Source organism: Rutilus rutilus (genome assembly GCF_951802725.1).
Source record: "Rutilus rutilus genome assembly, chromosome: 7".
Classification (NCBI taxonomy): Eukaryota; Metazoa; Chordata; class Actinopteri; order Cypriniformes; family Leuciscidae; genus Rutilus; species Rutilus rutilus.
Genome location: NC_140221.1, coordinates 29017253 through 29034340, shown reverse-complemented (window position 1 = coordinate 29034340; position 17088 = coordinate 29017253).

Below are 17088 nucleotides of genomic sequence, written 5' to 3'. Positions count from 1 at the left end.
CCAGTTATCAGTAACATCATAAAATTAATTAAGTCCCAAGAACCTGTACCTACCAGTCGCAAGACTGAGTCACCAGAGTTTCAGCTGATGCTCAGGGAGATGAGTCGTCTTGAATTGAAGGATGAACTATTGTACAGGAGACGACAGTGTGACAATAGACCAGTTTTCCAACTTGTTCTGCCACATGTGTTAAGGTCATCAGTACTTACCAGTCTCCATAACCAGATGGGACATATGGGTATTGAACGTACTTTTGAGCTGGTTAGGTCAAGGTTCTATTGGCCAAAAATGGCTTCTGATATTGAAACAAAGATCAAAAACTGTGAGAGATGTGTCAAGAGGAAAAGTCAGCCAGAGAAAGCTGCACCTCTGGTCAATATCCACACCAGCAGGCCAATGGAACTGGTTTGTATGGACTTTTTGTCTTTGGAACCGGATAGTCATAACACCAAAGATATCCTGGTCATCACCGACCACTTTACACGGTATGCAGTAGCCATTCCAACGAGAGATCAAAAGGCTAGCACAGTCGCCAAATGTCTATGGGAGCAGTTCCTCAGTCACTATGGGTTCCCAGAACGTCTCCATAGCGATCAGGGGCGTGATTTCGAGTCGCGAACCATCAAAGAGCTCTGTGCTTTGGCCGGCATCCGTAAAGTGAGGACAAGTCCGTATCATCCCAGAGGAAACCCAGTAGAGCGATTTAATCGCACATTGCTGAGCATGCTGGGAACCTTGCAGGAAAAGGAGAAGACGAAGTGGCGTGAGCATGTCAAACCACTCACTCATGCATACAATTGCACGAGAAACGATGCCACAGGGTTTTCACCTTATGAATTGATGTTTGGGCGGCAGCCCAGATTACCCATAGACATCGCATTTGGGTTACCAGTCAAAGACAGTTCATCTACTTCACATTCCCAGTATGTGAAAAATCTCAAGTCTCAATTGAGGGAAAGTTATCAGCTTGCAACTAAAAACGCGAAAAAAGTGGCTGATAAGAACAAACAGAGGTTTGATGTGCGAGTAAGAGAATCCACACTTGAGGCAGGAGACAGAGTTCTTGTGCGAAATCTTCGACTTCGCCAAAAGCACAAACTGGCTGACCGGTGGGAGTCAAAAGTCTATATTGTGCAAAAGAGAGCAGGAGACTTACCCGTCTATGTAGTGTGTCCTGAAGGTCAGGATGGGCCAACACGCACATTACATCGTGATCTGCTCCTACCTTGTGGTTTCCTTTCCGAAGAAGAGGAAGAAGTAGTTGAGCCAAAACCAGCACGTAGGCTCAGAACAAAGCAGATACTTCCCCAACCAAGTGAACAACTTATCTGTTCAGAGGATGATGATGATGATATTGAGCCTCAATTTTACCCCATCAAAGTCTCTGAGGTAGAGACAACACTGTTTAAAGTCATGGATATGCTTAAGGAAAATGGTGAGGCAGCTCGCAGGAGAAGCACACGTGCTGGAGCTGAATACTTACCTGTTGATTCTGAAACCCTACCTGGCATGGAACAACAAACCTTACCTGGAACCTTACCTGACGTGTCCTCTGCTGGAAACGGTCCTAATTCTGTGGAGAGAAGTTCCATGTATTTGGAGCCTGAGGAAAACTTACCTGTTGCAGTTGAACCTGAGGAAAACTTACCTGTTGCAGTTGAACCTGAAGAGAACTTACCTGTTGCAGTTGAACCTGAGGAAAGAACTGAAAAAATGGATGGAGATATGGAAACAGAGAGAGTAAATGAGATCAACACATCCCAAATGGAAAAGGAACTATCAGTACAACATCTAGAGGAGTACCTACATGAGCAACTTGCAATGGGAAGAGAGGATTCGCAATGTCAGTCTCAAAAGAATGGCCCCCAAACAGATACAACCAGTGACCCAAGTTCTACTGTTGAAACAGACAATGACATCAATGAGATAGCCAGTGAACCTCCTCGTAGGTCAGAACGTTCCAGAAGAGCACCTAGGAAATTTACTTACCCTCAACTTGGCAGTCCCTTGATTTCTTTTGCCCAGACCATTTTAGAGGGATTTAATCGAGCTTTAGTTGAAACGTTTGAAAGTAATCATTAGAAAAAAAGAGAACATGAAGGGACTCATGTCAGTTAAGGAGGGGAGTGTGTAACCCAGTGGCAATACAGGGTTAAAATTACTTTAAAATGGAATTAAAATAGTGTAATATCTCTTTAGGAAAAAATCTGCCAAAATAGCTTAATATCCCTTTAAGAAAAAAACAGCCAAAATAGTGTAATATCTCATTAGGAAGAAATCAGCCAATCAGGAGTGATAGTTCCTCCCCTAGCTGACCATGATTGACAGGTCACGAGGCAAATTGCGTGATTCGACCATGCGCGCGAGTATGTGAAAGAAAGAGAGAAGACGAACACGATTGATGGCGACGGGAAACGAGAGGAAATTTACAGATTTAAAGATAACAGAGTGATAAAAGTGAGTGTATTAGCAAGCTAAAGAATCAACACAGAAGACAGAATAAGGAGGAGCAACCGAGAGTTTGGAAAACCCCGTTTTCCACCTGTATTTGTCTCGGTAAGCTAGTGAACTGCATGATGTTGATATTGCTTGCTAACTGTGATACAAAGAGTACAGAAATAGTAAGCTGATATTTAAGTTACCTGAACACAGCTGTTTTTATGTTCATTTGTTTTGTTTTAAGGAATAGTTGAGTGAATTACACAGCATTTCTATTGAAGGGAATGTTATAAAAAATACTATATGTTTCTATGATGATTTTATTTTAATGTTGTGAGTGGAAATGTTAAACTTTAATGTTTAAATTCTGCTGTGAGTAGATAAAACATTTTTGTTCTAAAAAAGGGTACTCTAATTAGAGTATTAATGTTGCAACTACAGCTATGTGTTGCAACTTAACTTATGTAGCACCTGTATTGTTTACAGTTTTTCTCTAATCCAGGGAGTTAAGAGTATGCCATTTTTGTTGATTTATTATCAACTGTTATTAAGTATAAGGTTGTGCATGTTATATTCTAGATATTGAGTTGAGATTTGAAGTTGAACTAAAGTGTGATAAATAGACCTGAACAGGTGATCATTTAGTATTATGCAGCATGTGATGCTTAATGTTACGTGGTTGTTATGCTTTAGTATGACTGTTGTACAACATATATAGAACATTATTTTAAATTTCCTGTTTAAAAAAAAACAGGTCAGGTCTTATGGACAGAGTGAAACTACTTGGAAGATCCTTTTCTATCGATGGCGAGCCTCCCAGTGTGATCGTGAAGAGACGCAGAGTCGCAGACCAACTCATCGAACGTTTCCCCTGGTGGTAGGAAAGTATCAGTCGCCTGAGCTGGTACCCACTCTTTCATCCAAGTGCAAATTTCCTTTTAAAAAGAGAAACTGTCACAGAACTGGTGACACACACTTTTGACATCGAACTATTGACAGGACTGACTAATACAGAAAGTGATCACAAAACAGACTTTAACGACTACAAAAGGACAAAACCAGAGACTCATTTGTTTTAAAGGGCCCATTTTTTTATTTTTCATATACATGTTATGCAATTGTGTTTCAACTGTTATTTGCAACTTAATGTGAGTAAAAGTTACTGGTTACTACTTACCTGGTCTGCTACTTCCTTTTATGGGTACAGTTTATATCACTTAGCTCCTTTCGAACCTAGCACAGTGTTAGTTCACGTTTAGAGTGTAGCACGGTTACATTCACATTAGCAGATAATGAGTTGCCATCAGAATGACATCTCTCTCTTTTCATACAGATTACATAAACAGAATATTTGTTTTCGTTTTGAAATAGATAATTTAATAGCAGAAAGTTAAATGCTCACAAAGATATATTGCTCATGTCTGTGTGACTAGTGTCACTAGTATTCGCTGAATTTTGTTTAAGTTTAGAGATGTGCTCCAGAAAAAAAGTTCACGAGACCGAGAGGCAGAAAGCATACCCTGTTTATTCTCTTTATTTTACAGAAACACAATGTTTTGTTTCGGTACAAAAGTAGTAATTTTACAGTTTATTTTTTCACATTTATTAAGTCTGTATGACCATAAATGACGGAGTAGGCCTATTTAAAGTCTATTTTGCTGCTATGTAAAAAAAAAAAAAAAAAAAAAAATCCAGCAAAACGCGCTGACGCGTATGTCGACCCCATAGGGTTAAGCTGATAAAAACTATTTATGTAATGTTATCCGTGTTATTTCATCTGCAACAACAACGTGAACTTTTATAAAGATCCGTTATTTGGCCATTAACTTTTAGATGCATTATGACTAGGAGAGTCTCCGCATGAAAGACCCGGGACTGCAGATCAACGTGCTACTGCATTTCTCTCCGATACAGTAGGAAATTAAATTAAATTAAATGTGGAGTATTTTATCTTTGACAATATGATTGACAGGTCAGATTACATGACAGGATGCGTGTAACTAAGTGACAGAGACTGTATAACAACTGTTAAAGACGCTATTTTATGACGAGATAGTCCCAAGCTTGTCTACTCTTCTGCTACACACTCAAAAGTATTTACTTTTTTTTTTTTTTTTTTTTTTAACAAAAATAGTAGCCTACATACTTTTAGGGTGTAGTAAAAGTAGGCGAATTGAGACGCAGCATTAGTGTGGGTTTAGTGTGCATTAATGGAAGACCAAACCTGGGGGAATTAACGCGTTAATCTTTGCGATTAATTTGAGATGTTTAACGCCTTAAAAAAAAAACGCAATTAACGCAGCACTTTTTTGGTTTTGCCTCGTTTTAATGATTTTGCGGCTGCTATTGAAAAGGCCGAAAAAATGCCGTCCCGCCCCTCCGTGTTCGGCGATCAGGTTTCATTCTTGTGCAGCTTTCATGAGCGGGTCTTTTCCGCTCCGTGTGTGCGCCGCGTTCTCCGTTGTGTGTGTGTGTGTGTGTGTGTTGGCGCGCTGCCCATACTACTCTGTTCAGTGTTCCGCTTTGTCTTTGCGCTGAGCGTTCTGCTCTGTCGTTAACGGCCCAAACGCTCGAATCATGTAGCCTACCGATCACTGGAAAAGCAAAGTCTGCTCAAATAACATGAAATTTCTCAGTAGTAGACTTCTGTTTGCAATAGCCCTACTGAGCTGGTATAGTCATGCTGGGCAACAATGGTAAAATGACCTGCTCTGATCACATGCTCTGGAAATAATAGCTTTGTAGGACTATATTTTATTTTGATAATTACACTCAAAAAAATGCTGGGTTGTTTCTGTAAACAAATTGTTGGGTTGATTGTGCTGGGTCAAAAAGTTGGGTTGTTTGGGGTACTGTAAACACATTATTGGGTTGCTCATGCTGGGTCAAATGAGTTGTAAGGGGGTCATTCACAAATAAACCGCTGGTTGGGTTATTTTGACCCAGCAACTGGTTACTTTTTTCATTCTTTGCAGAACTTTCTGGATTCTTCACTTCTGACTCGAGGAGCAAGCCACTCGGAGCACGCAGTGTTTTATGGTAAGTTAATATGAATGTTTACCTATATTGTTAATAAGTTGTGGTGGTAGCAGCAAGCTAATTTCACTGTTCAACATACAGTCTTTGATGTGGAAGTGTGAGGGGTAACGTATTCTGTGAAACATTAAATAGCCACAGCTAGCCAGTTAGAATTTTTGACAAAATGCCGCATCGTTAAATCCTTAGTTGAAATTAAACCAGCTATATATGCAGCCTTTTTTAGTTTAAATTCGTTTAAATTCTAAATTCATCATGTAATTATCGTAGGCCTATTCATTGTGGACGTTGCGTATTTAAAAGTGAGAAAAGCGTTTTGTATGAAATCCATACGCGCAGTTTCCCTCACAGGGCTCGCACGTAAAATCAGCGGGAAATGAGTCTCTAATGTAGGCTAGCTAGTGAGTTGTGAGTGAAAAGTCTGCTGGCGTAGTTTTAGTAATACTTGTCAGATGAAGTGACTGAGGTAAGTTCCAGCACAGTCTGCGTGTGTCTTCTGTAATGTCTCGAACCATCGTTTCTGCCAAAAAAGTCTTTCAAGAGCTTGATATAGCCTAGTTTTTTTTTTGTAAATGTATGACTTGCAATCTTTATAAACAGCGACTGAGGAAAGGAGAAATAAATGGACAGGTTTTGAGAAGAAAATTATACCCGTTTAGTTGAACGAATGATCGTCAATATTTAAAACGAATTAAAAAATGTACACTTACATGATAGCCTACCCTACCACCATGCATGTCATCTTTCATTTTATTGTGTAACATCTAAACGAGGCGATCATCAGCGCTGCCAGTCAGGAGATTAACGAGCAACTTTGTGGGTTTGTGAGTTTTAATGTTAAAGACACTATCAACATTACAGTAATATTTTACTTTTAATAAAGTAATGTTTTATTTTAATGCCTTAATGTTGATAATATTTGTCCAAATTACTCTTTTATTACTATTACTATAATTCAGTTTGCAAATACTGAACACACATTTTGTTTATTTTTCACATTTGGTCATTTGGTAATGTTTGCAATAATTTTAATTGCATATTCAATAATAAATTGATACTTCCACAAAAAAAGCTTAACTTGCATGTCAGTTTTATTGCAACACTCTAAGTGATTGTCCGGGAAGCAGACACACTCTATCAGTTTAAATCTAGACTAAAACGCATCTATTTTACCTGGCATTCATATAGAACATTATACATTTCTATTATTCAAATCAGTTAAATGATTATTAGGCTGCATAGGTCAGCCGGAACCAGGGACACTTTCCTATAACACCTGATGTACTCATATTTAATAAGAAGAATGGCATCTATGCTAATGTTTGTCTTTCTGTTCATTCTAAAGTTTACTGAAGTCAGCCGGATCCGGGCCGTATCCAGATCAGAAGGTGGACCTGCGCCTGGACCCATCCATGACGCATCCCTGAAGTGCCAGCCTCATCAGCCCTGTGAAGGCCTCATCGACACGACTGATCCTCAACAAACTCGTCTCCATACCGGTGTGATGACTCCGACTTCCAACCAGACGGAACTGGATAAATATTCTGAATGTTCTTATTCAATCTGACCTCTGACCTGTAATGCTGCCTGAATCATAATTATACACCGTTCGCTCGATGGCCAGAGGAGAACTGAACGACTGAGCCTTCTCCCAAGGTTTTTTTCTCCGTTCTTTCACTGATGGAGTTTTTGTTCCTTGCCACTGTCGCCTTGGCTTTTGGCTTGCTTAGTTGGGGACATTTAATATTCAACAATATTATTGATTTGCCTTAAGGTGGATGATGACGCAATTTTCTTCTAGAAACAAACTTTGTTGTATTATTTTCATGTTACAGTATCACTGTGAAGCTGCTTTGATACAATCTGTATTGTAAAAAGCGCTATATAAATAAAGATGACTTGACTTGACTTGTGTAATCAACAGGTGAGGACCAACATGGTTGAATATTTACAAAATGAGATGACTGGTGAATTGCTGCACATTCTGTGCCTCAGGGATGAGACGAGGGGGACATGTCAGACCTTTGACATTGATTAACATTTGTATTTGATAAAGAAAAGTATTAAAGAAATGTATAAAATAAATACAAATAAAAATGAGATTGAAATCACATATACAGTGGCCTCTCTGGTTTATTGTATTACAGAGATAATTATTTTACATTCGTAATATAACAAATATTTGTTACTAATTTTATTAAGGCAATGAGACAAGAAATAACCCAGCACATGAGTAAGACTTAACCCAGCAAGAGGGTTAATTTCACCCACTGGTTGGGTCAAATGAATGACCCAGAAATATGGGTTAAATAGTAAAACCAAGCACTTGGGTCAAACCAACCCAGCGCGTGTTCTGTCCAATAGTGACCCAGCGGTGTGGTTAAGGTTGGGTTATTTTTTAACCCAGCAGTTTTTAGAGTGTAGTAAAAAAAAAAAAAAAAAACTAAATCTGTTAAATTGATTATGTTGATTGATTATTGAAAAAGAATAATATAGCCTATTGATATTGATGTTTAATATTATTTTAATATAGGGCTATTTTCTGTTCCTTTTTTTTTTCCCTGTGTTGTTTAATTTAATTAGGTGATTCTAAGTTAAAATATTGATGATTACAAGCTTGGGGGAAATGCAATTAATTGCAATTAATTACAGCAAATTGTGCAATTAATTATTACAAAATAATTATCGATTCCCAGCCCTAAAATAAATGAATAAATGAATAAATAAATAGATAAATAAATAAATGTGATAAGTATGGAATGCCAAACCTGACTTAATAATAAATAAATACATACATAAATAAATAAATATGCGAAGAAATGTAAAAAAACTAAATTAAATGACTATTTATACTTTTATTTCCTTATTTATGTATAATTATATTTTTTCCACATTTATTTATTTTTTCATTTATTTATTTATTTATTTATGCATTTATTTATTTCCACGTTTATGTATTTTCACATTTATTTATGTACAGCCTATATGTATTTATGTCTATACATTTATTCATTTCCACATTTATTTATTTATACACTTATTTATTTATATAGTTATTTATACATTTATTGCTCTGTATGTTAATGAGGGGGGCGTGTTTTACCTCAGACATAGCAATCAAGCTCAAGAGTGGCAGTGCTGAAGCTTTGATTGAGGCCACAGTGACACTTTGTGGTGTGACCAAAAAATACAAAAGAGGTTTGTGGACGTGACTTTACAGGTCACGCGTCACGCACGCAGGGAATAAATGACTTAGAGATGGGCAATATGGCCAAAATCTTATATCACGGTTTATGTCTTTTAATATCACCTTTCTGTATATATTTTAATCACAGTTTAAATAAGATTATTTTCACCCTACTAAGAGAAATGATGTGAAGTTGATCGTTTAGTCACTGGCTTGATTTACTGATGCATAAACAGTATTGAACGACTTTGAGAGAAAGATTATCTGTCTGAACTTGAACAATAACACATCAGAAATTCACATAACCCACTGGTTCTTTAGAGGCTCGGATGAAGGAACTAAAAAAATACTTTTGTGTTCATTTGTACATCCAAACACTGAGCAACTGCCATGCTTCGCTCGTTTGCAAGCCATGATGTCTCTTGAGGAAAAACCAATATCGCGCTCGCGCAGCTCATTTTCTCATGGGCGGGCCAAAGCAAAGAAGAGAAAGGGGAGGTAACCTTTCCCCTTATGACGACATAAGGGGAAGATTTCTAGATTCGCCCGTCTGAGCTTTCATTTTCTCAAAAATACCCAGGGCTTGGTTTACCCAGTTTACCTTGTCTACAAAGTGTGCCAACAACAGAAAATGTTGTTATTTGTATTAAATCTGATCGAGAGTACAATCATTTGATTAGACAAGCAGCTAATTCTAAGAACGTGGATATGTTGTACAAGTTGTTAGCACTAGTAGAAGACCAAGAGCAAAACATTACCGACATAAATAAAAAATTGCTTGCATAGCCTGCCTTTTAATGCGACAGCTTTCGTGACCTGTCGTGTTCACTCTCAGTTTCAAGAGAGCGCCGCAGACACATATACTGTGAGTGATGCTGCGGAGCGAGCTGGAAAACCTGGAGCGGATTAGCGGAATCAGAGGAATGCGTTGAGCGGAGCGGTGGGGGTGGGGAAGAGGGGCACCTCAGTTGATGAGGGCAGAGGGGCAGTGGCTCTAGCCACCGGGCCACCCCCCTGTGCACGGCCCTGCTGGCGGGCCAGTTTTGACCCGCGGGCCGCCAGTTGCCGACCCCTGACATAAACCATATACATCTTAAAGACGCTTATTTTAAATGTCTATTTACATCTGACAGGAAAATCTTCAAGAAGTATTGCAGAAGAGCACATCACAACATGAAATAGATGTGCTATTATGTAGAACAAATCTATAAAGTAACTAAACATAAGTTATCGATTTTATTTGTCCATTAGTAGTTGATAAATTGAGGAACATTTATGTTGGATAAAAAGTTAAAACAACCTCAACATGTAAATGTAGTGTTGAGCTCATAAATCACAGAGGTAATGTGAATCTTGTCTGGATGTTACAGGGACAGATGAACAGATGTGTGTTTATCCGGTGAAGAGTGGCACATGAAGCTTGAATGCTGCCATGATCAAAGGCTTTGAGTGACACTACAGAAATGAATAACAACAACTATTTAAATATTAAGTTGTAGTTTATTTTAATTATTGTAATTTCAAACAGAGCTATTACAGCACTTTTCTGATTCTTGATTTCTGTGCATTTGCTGCACAGCTTTGTGGTGGAGTGAAAAAAAAAACATTTTTGTCTTCTAAATAATACTGAAATCAAATGACATTGTGCGGTTAAAATTACTGCTTTTGTGTTATGTTTGTGCATTTTTGTAGGATCTGAAATGTCAGCAGGCTGGTGTGAGCACTGAGGATGAAGAGCCCAGAGCTGAATCCTGGAGATGGTGCCATGGATGAGACCCTCCATCACTCCACCAGCCCTTACGAGACCCACCATCACTCCACCTGCCCTTACAAGACCCTCCATCACTCCACCTGCCCTTATGAGGCCCTCCATCACTCCACCTGCCCTTATGAGGCCCTCAATCACTCCACCTGTCCTTACGAGACCCTCCATCACTCCACCTGCACTCCACCTGCACTCCACATTGCCTCAGACTGTAAAGCACAACACATCACGCAACAACCTCTGGCACGAAGGAACGGCTCACCTCTGGCGGTCAGCTGATTCATCAGAATAAAGCCGCAGAATGGGAACCGCTGTGTTGAGATGGCAGAAGGATGTGGGGTTCAATAATTCAGTTTTAATTAATGCTTGAATTAATTGTTTGAATGAAAATGAAGATATGTTCACTATATACACAATACATGTAGAGGTTATTCAGGCATAGCTATGTCACATGACATGCATTACATTTTGTTTGTTTTATTGAATTATGTCATTTTCAGTAAAAAGTAATATAATTAAGTATTGGTCAGCATTTATCGTTGTTATTATTGTATGTTTTGGGGTGGGATAGCAATGCAATTCATTCTTGGTTAATATTAATTTTTAATATTAATGATACTTAAATTTTTCGAGTATAAAGTCAACAGTTTTCTCCAAAGACGAATCTTCGCCCCCCTGTGTAGACATTACAAACGCTGAGGAAAACCGTTCTAAGTAGGGCTGTCGAGTTACTGATGTTATGAGGTGTGTGTATATATATATATATATATATCAATCTCAGGGGTTTGCATACATAATATGAGATTTTATACACAGGAAAAAAGAACCTACAAGGTTGAATATCTTAATATATATTTTCTTAAATAATTGATTATAATACATTTAAAAAATGCTTTTTTTGTTATTTATAGGCCCAGGCCTGAGGGATGAAACCAGAGTTAAATTCATTCAACAAGAAAAAGAGGAAAACATAAAGCAGTAAGCCACTTTTGCTTGTGGATGAAAATGTTTGGATATAAAATAAAGAAATTAACTATAAAAACAATTATTTCACAATAAAAATAAATATCGTTAAGGATAAAACGGTGGGTCACATTAGTAGGGTTAAATATAAGAACTTAACCCTAAATGTATTCACAAAATAAATGGGCAGCAGTTTCTTCAAAAAGACCACAAAATGAGCAAGTTTAATAAATAACAAGATATTTACAGATAGATTAATTAAACGTGTCTTTCAAATCTTATAAGTTGTTGCGCATGTGTTAACGCGTCGTAGGTCACATGATAACGTCAACATGGCAGATGTCCGGTCCTGTTCGCATTCATACTTAATGAGATCAGGCTATAAAGTACCTACTCTTTTAGCGCTCGTTAAGTAAGTACTTATTGTAATTAAGTACCTACTCATTGAGTATGCGGTTTCGAACGCAGCCAATGTTTATTTTAGTACACCAATACCACACTACAAAAATAATCGTGTAGGAAAACCCAGTAAACCCTGAGATTATTACTAGTGACAATAAAACAAAATATATGGATATGAGAATGTGTATACAATATAACTAAATTAACAATCTCTTACATATTTTCTAATTTCACTTAACATTTCATTAAGTTTGGTGAACATTTTTATTAAACATGGACCTTTATGTTCATTAAAAATACTTTTTATGCTATTGTAAGCAACTAATTTAGACGTGCAAACTGGGTCCCAGTGTGGTGAAAAGTTCGAGCTCGGCCAGATTCGGCTCGAAGTCGTTCATCTTCGGATGCGGAGCCACGCTGTTACAAAAAAAGCTGCACACATGCCAAGCGAAATAGGGTCTTGCGCACCCAACGCGCACGACCGCCCACACCGCAACATTTGACGTAATTTGGCGCTCGTGCGGACGCGTCGAGTATAAACCTAGCTTGACAGTGAAAACATGGATAGCTGGAAAATTCAGTCAATGGGGAAACTTTCTGTTCTTTTTACAGAAAGAGTAAAGTATAATTAAAGTAAATTCCTATGTGCACTACCAGTGGACTAGCCTAGCCAAAAATTCAGATAGGCCTACGCAGAATTAGAAACATATCTGTTTTATATCAATATTTTAATCAATATTTTCAAACAATGTAAGTTTCATAAGACTGTATATGAAAAACTATGTAAAAAAAAGTATATCTAATAGGCTACTCAATCAAAAGAGTTAACACAACTACAAGTCAAGTATAATTTGAATAATTAAACTTTTAAGTATATCTCGATCAAAAGATTGAGTACAAGTATAGGCCAAATATTGGACTTTTCTCTCAGTATAAGTCAAGTACACTTAAGTGTAATTAAGTATATTTCTGAGAAGTAAAGTATATTTTTGAGAAGTATATAAAATGTAGACTAAAAGTATGCTTTCTTTTTAGTTGAAAAGAAGTGTACTAATAGAACACTTGAATAAACTATTCGTAAGGGGAAGCCTATAAGTTCTTAATTTTAACTGATCAATTCAGTTAATAAGGCACTACTATAGTAATTGGTAACTTAAATGGTAACAATGAACATCTTTATCTTAAAATAATATCTTACACCTTGTGGTTTAAAAGGTGCAAAGAGAAAATAATCTTGCTTGGCTTACGTGACCTTTGACCCCCAACACACTGTGTTTGCAGGTCAGTGAGCAGATCCAGGAGCATGAGCAGGAAGCTGTGCGGCGTGAGCAGATGTCAGGGTATAAGCGCATGCGGCGGCAGCACCAGAAGCAGCTGATCGCCCTGGAGAACAGGCTAAAGGCTGAGATGGATGAGCACAAGCTCCGGCTACAGAAGGAAGTGGAGACCCAGGCCAATAACACTTACATTGAACTGGAGCGGCTGGCCAAGAAGCAAGCTGCACAACTGGACAAGGAGGTGCTTGCTCCTACTGTACTTTACACATAGTAGAGAGGGTTATGCAAAGTTTACAAGATGTCCATTTTTTTCTGTAAGTTGCTACTGTGAACATGCAGTGGGGTCCAAAAGTTGAAGACCACAGTAAAAATTTGGAATGGAAAATCTCATTTGAACCTGGAAATTAACAGAACGTTTTAGAATTTTGAAAAATGTAAAACAAATAAAGATTATGATGAAAAATTAATTGGAAATACTTAAGTTTTTCAGTATTTTCAGTATTATCAAATAAGCACATTTGTGACATTGATCACTTGAACTCCTTTGTACAGGTGATCAGATGTTCTTGCTTCCATTGAAGCTCAAGAATCTCTTTGTATCATCTCAAATCAACAAACTTGTGGAGTTCAAGCAGCTCGAGGCTGCTGTGATTAAAACAAAAGGTGAACATACTATGCAGTTCAAATTTTTGTATAATTTGTAATCAAAATAAACTGTAATAAATTATTATGCGAAAGGATTTTCACTAGTGGTCTCAGACTTTTGTATGCCGTTATACAGTATATGTATATATTTTGTTTTATTCATAATGATGTTATTCTTATTTGTTTTCATTTAGAACCACTCACATCTGAAATATACATATTGGAAGACTGTATGCCCATGCCTACTGCAACAGTTTATTGAACACCATCCAATCAGTTATTGGTCTGGTTCATGTGTTCTGACCGACACCCGAGAGTGATTACCACACAAAAGTAGTTCCAGCAATAGAAATAGAATACAGTCCTATTAAGTCTCCCCAACAAATGGTCCTTCGAGCCGGATCTGTGATAATTTCTCTCTAAAAGATGGATGACAGAGTTTCAACCAGACCTAAGCGTCAAACTTATCCGCCACGCCATTATGATGAATATGAGATGGGGTACTTGCTGCCGCCACAACATTCATCTGAATCAAGAATCAGTAGGCATGGGCAAGAAGAGAAGTTATGTTCGCATGAGGAGGGAGCAGCCTAGATGACACCCTCTCCTTTCAGCGACCATCAGACACTGAGGGATGTTGGCTATACAGAAGAAGACCCATATGCTGAATCGTGCACTTACAGACATGGTCCTGGGATTCAGCTAGCTGAACAGTACCCAAAAAGAACACATCCTGAAAGGAGTAGAGAATCAGCTCCACGCGTCTGGTCTACGACACTGCAAAATCTGCCTCCAGCTTCCCAAGCAGACCCTTTGCATAGCAGCGAAGAGCTGTTTAGTGCCACCTTAGCAGAGATCTGATAGACTAGATCGGAGTTGAAGTTGGAATTGGATCCGTACCAATAAAAGGTGCTGGCGATGTGCTAGAACCCACCAAGCTGCGCAGTGCAACCTGCGGAAACCCTGCAGCATTTGTCAAGGTAAGCACTTACCAGTGCTGCACAAAGTTAATTCCATGACACCTAAGACTGTGATCAAGCCAACCAAAGAGGAGAGCTGTCTGGTGAATACACCTTCAGAAGTGCTCTATGTGGACAGACCAGTAGATGGCAGTCGTGTGCTATTAAAGGTTGTTAAAGTACTACTCCACCATGGCAAGCACACACTGAGCACATATGCCATCCTGGACGATGGCTCAGAACAGACTATGCTCTTACCAGCTGCAGTACGCCACCTGGGCCTCCGAGGAGAGCCAGAAGACCTTGCCCTGCGGACTATACGACATGACATTCAAATCCTTCATGGGTCCATGGTGTCATTCCGTATTTCACCTGCCGATAAGCCTCAGCACAGCTTCCTCATCACTGGTGCCTTCACCGCAGAACAACTGGGTCTTGCACTTCATTCTTACCCCATGGACAAATTGCAGAAGAGGTACAAGCACCTTGTGGGCCTTCCAATACAGGCATTTGAGCAGGCGCAGCCCTTGCTGCTCATTGGAGCTGACCACCCTCATTTAATTACTCCCATTAAGCCAGTACGTTTAGGACCCCCAGGAGGACCTGCAGCTCTTAAAACACGTTTAGGATGGACATTACAAGGTCCCACTAGACTTGTCGAGCAGTCCATTCACCCGCAGCAGTGTTTGTTGACCTCCACCCTTACCCAAATGGCAGAGCTCTTCAGGAACGTCGAGAAACTGTGGCAAGTTGACGTACTTCCCTTCAGGAACGAGAAGGAGGTCACCAGGTCCCGACAAGACCAATATGCTGTTCATATGCTTGAACCAAAGACTACCCAAGTTGAAGTGAACGGAGTCTTACGTTATGCCACCCCTCTGCTTAGGCGTAAAGATATGCCGCATTTCCAAGCCCCAAAGGAAATGGTAATTCCCAGCCCCAGGAACACTGAACAGTGCCTCGCTAAACACCCAGATCGAGCCACGGCGTACAATGCCGAAATTCAGAAACTGACCCAGGCAGGAACGGTCAAAAAGTTGAGTTCCCACGAGTTGACACAGTCAGGGGAATCATGGTATATTCCACATCACATGGTGACCCACAACAATAAGAACCGCATTGTGTTCAACTGTTCTTATCAGTACCGAGGTCTGAAGCTAAATGAGTGGCTGTTACCTGGCCCCACATTAGGACCTGTTACGGTTCCGGGAACACACTGTAGCTATAAGTGGTGATGTGAAACTCATGTTCCACCAGGTCCGCCTGCTCCCTGAAGATCGTCCCCTTCTGAGATTTGTCTGGCATGACATGGAAGTAGAACGAAGTCCATCAGTGTTTGAGTGGCAAGTCCTGCCCTTCGGTATCACGTGTAGCCTGTGGTGTGCCACTTATGCCATGCAGCACCACGTTATCAGTCGTTTTCCATTGAGAGATGCTTCTACGTCGATAATTGTCTGCAAAGCCTCTCCTCCCCTGACCAAGCCCGAGCACTGGTAGATAAGCTAAGGGAGATTCTAGCCTCTGGTGGATTTGAACTCCGCCAATGGCCAGTAATAAGCCAGAGGTCATCAGCCATCTACCGAAAGAAGCCCGATCAGACAGTCTAGAACTCCTCCTCGGTTCACTCCTGCCCGAATAGATAATCCTGAATCCGCTCTGGGCCTCAGCTGGCTCTGTTCCACAGACACACTGAGGTACAGTACATCGACCAGTAAATTATGATACTCCTACCATGCGGAACATCTACAGGGTCTTAGCCAGTCAGTACGACCCCCTCGGGTTTATCCTGCCGTATACCACCCGTGCCAAAATACTAGTGAGACAGCTTTGGGACAAACACAGAGACTGGGACGATCCTCTACTGCCCCATGATTTGCTACAAGCCTGGAGAGACTGGGAGGAAGAGTTACAAGTCCTGCCGAGAATCACCTTTCCCAGAGAATATGGACCTCCTGCCATGGATGAGAGAAGCATTACTCACGAGATACATGTGTTCTGCGATGCTTCGGAGCAAGCATATGAAGCTGCCGCTTACCTGAGGACAGTAGACAGTCAAAGTCACCCTTCTCTCTCCTTTGTTGTGGCCCGTTCAAGAATTGCACATAAACGACTGCATTCAATGCCCAGATTGGAGCTTTGTGCTGCCCTCACAGGAGCCCAACTCAGTAGGTGGATGGAGCAAGAACTTACTCTGCCAATCAGCCAGATTACCCTCCAGATTACCCATCCTTTCTCCTCCAAAGCTCCGATAAATGGCCAACCCTGCCAGCAACAGTAGTGGAGGAGTGCCATTCAGAAATTCGCAAGTCTGTATTCTGTGGAGTCGCGACCATACCTGATGAAGAGCCTCACATACCCGATGCGCATCAGTACACCACTTGGAAGGAACTTCTAGAGGCCACAGTGCAGGTGCTT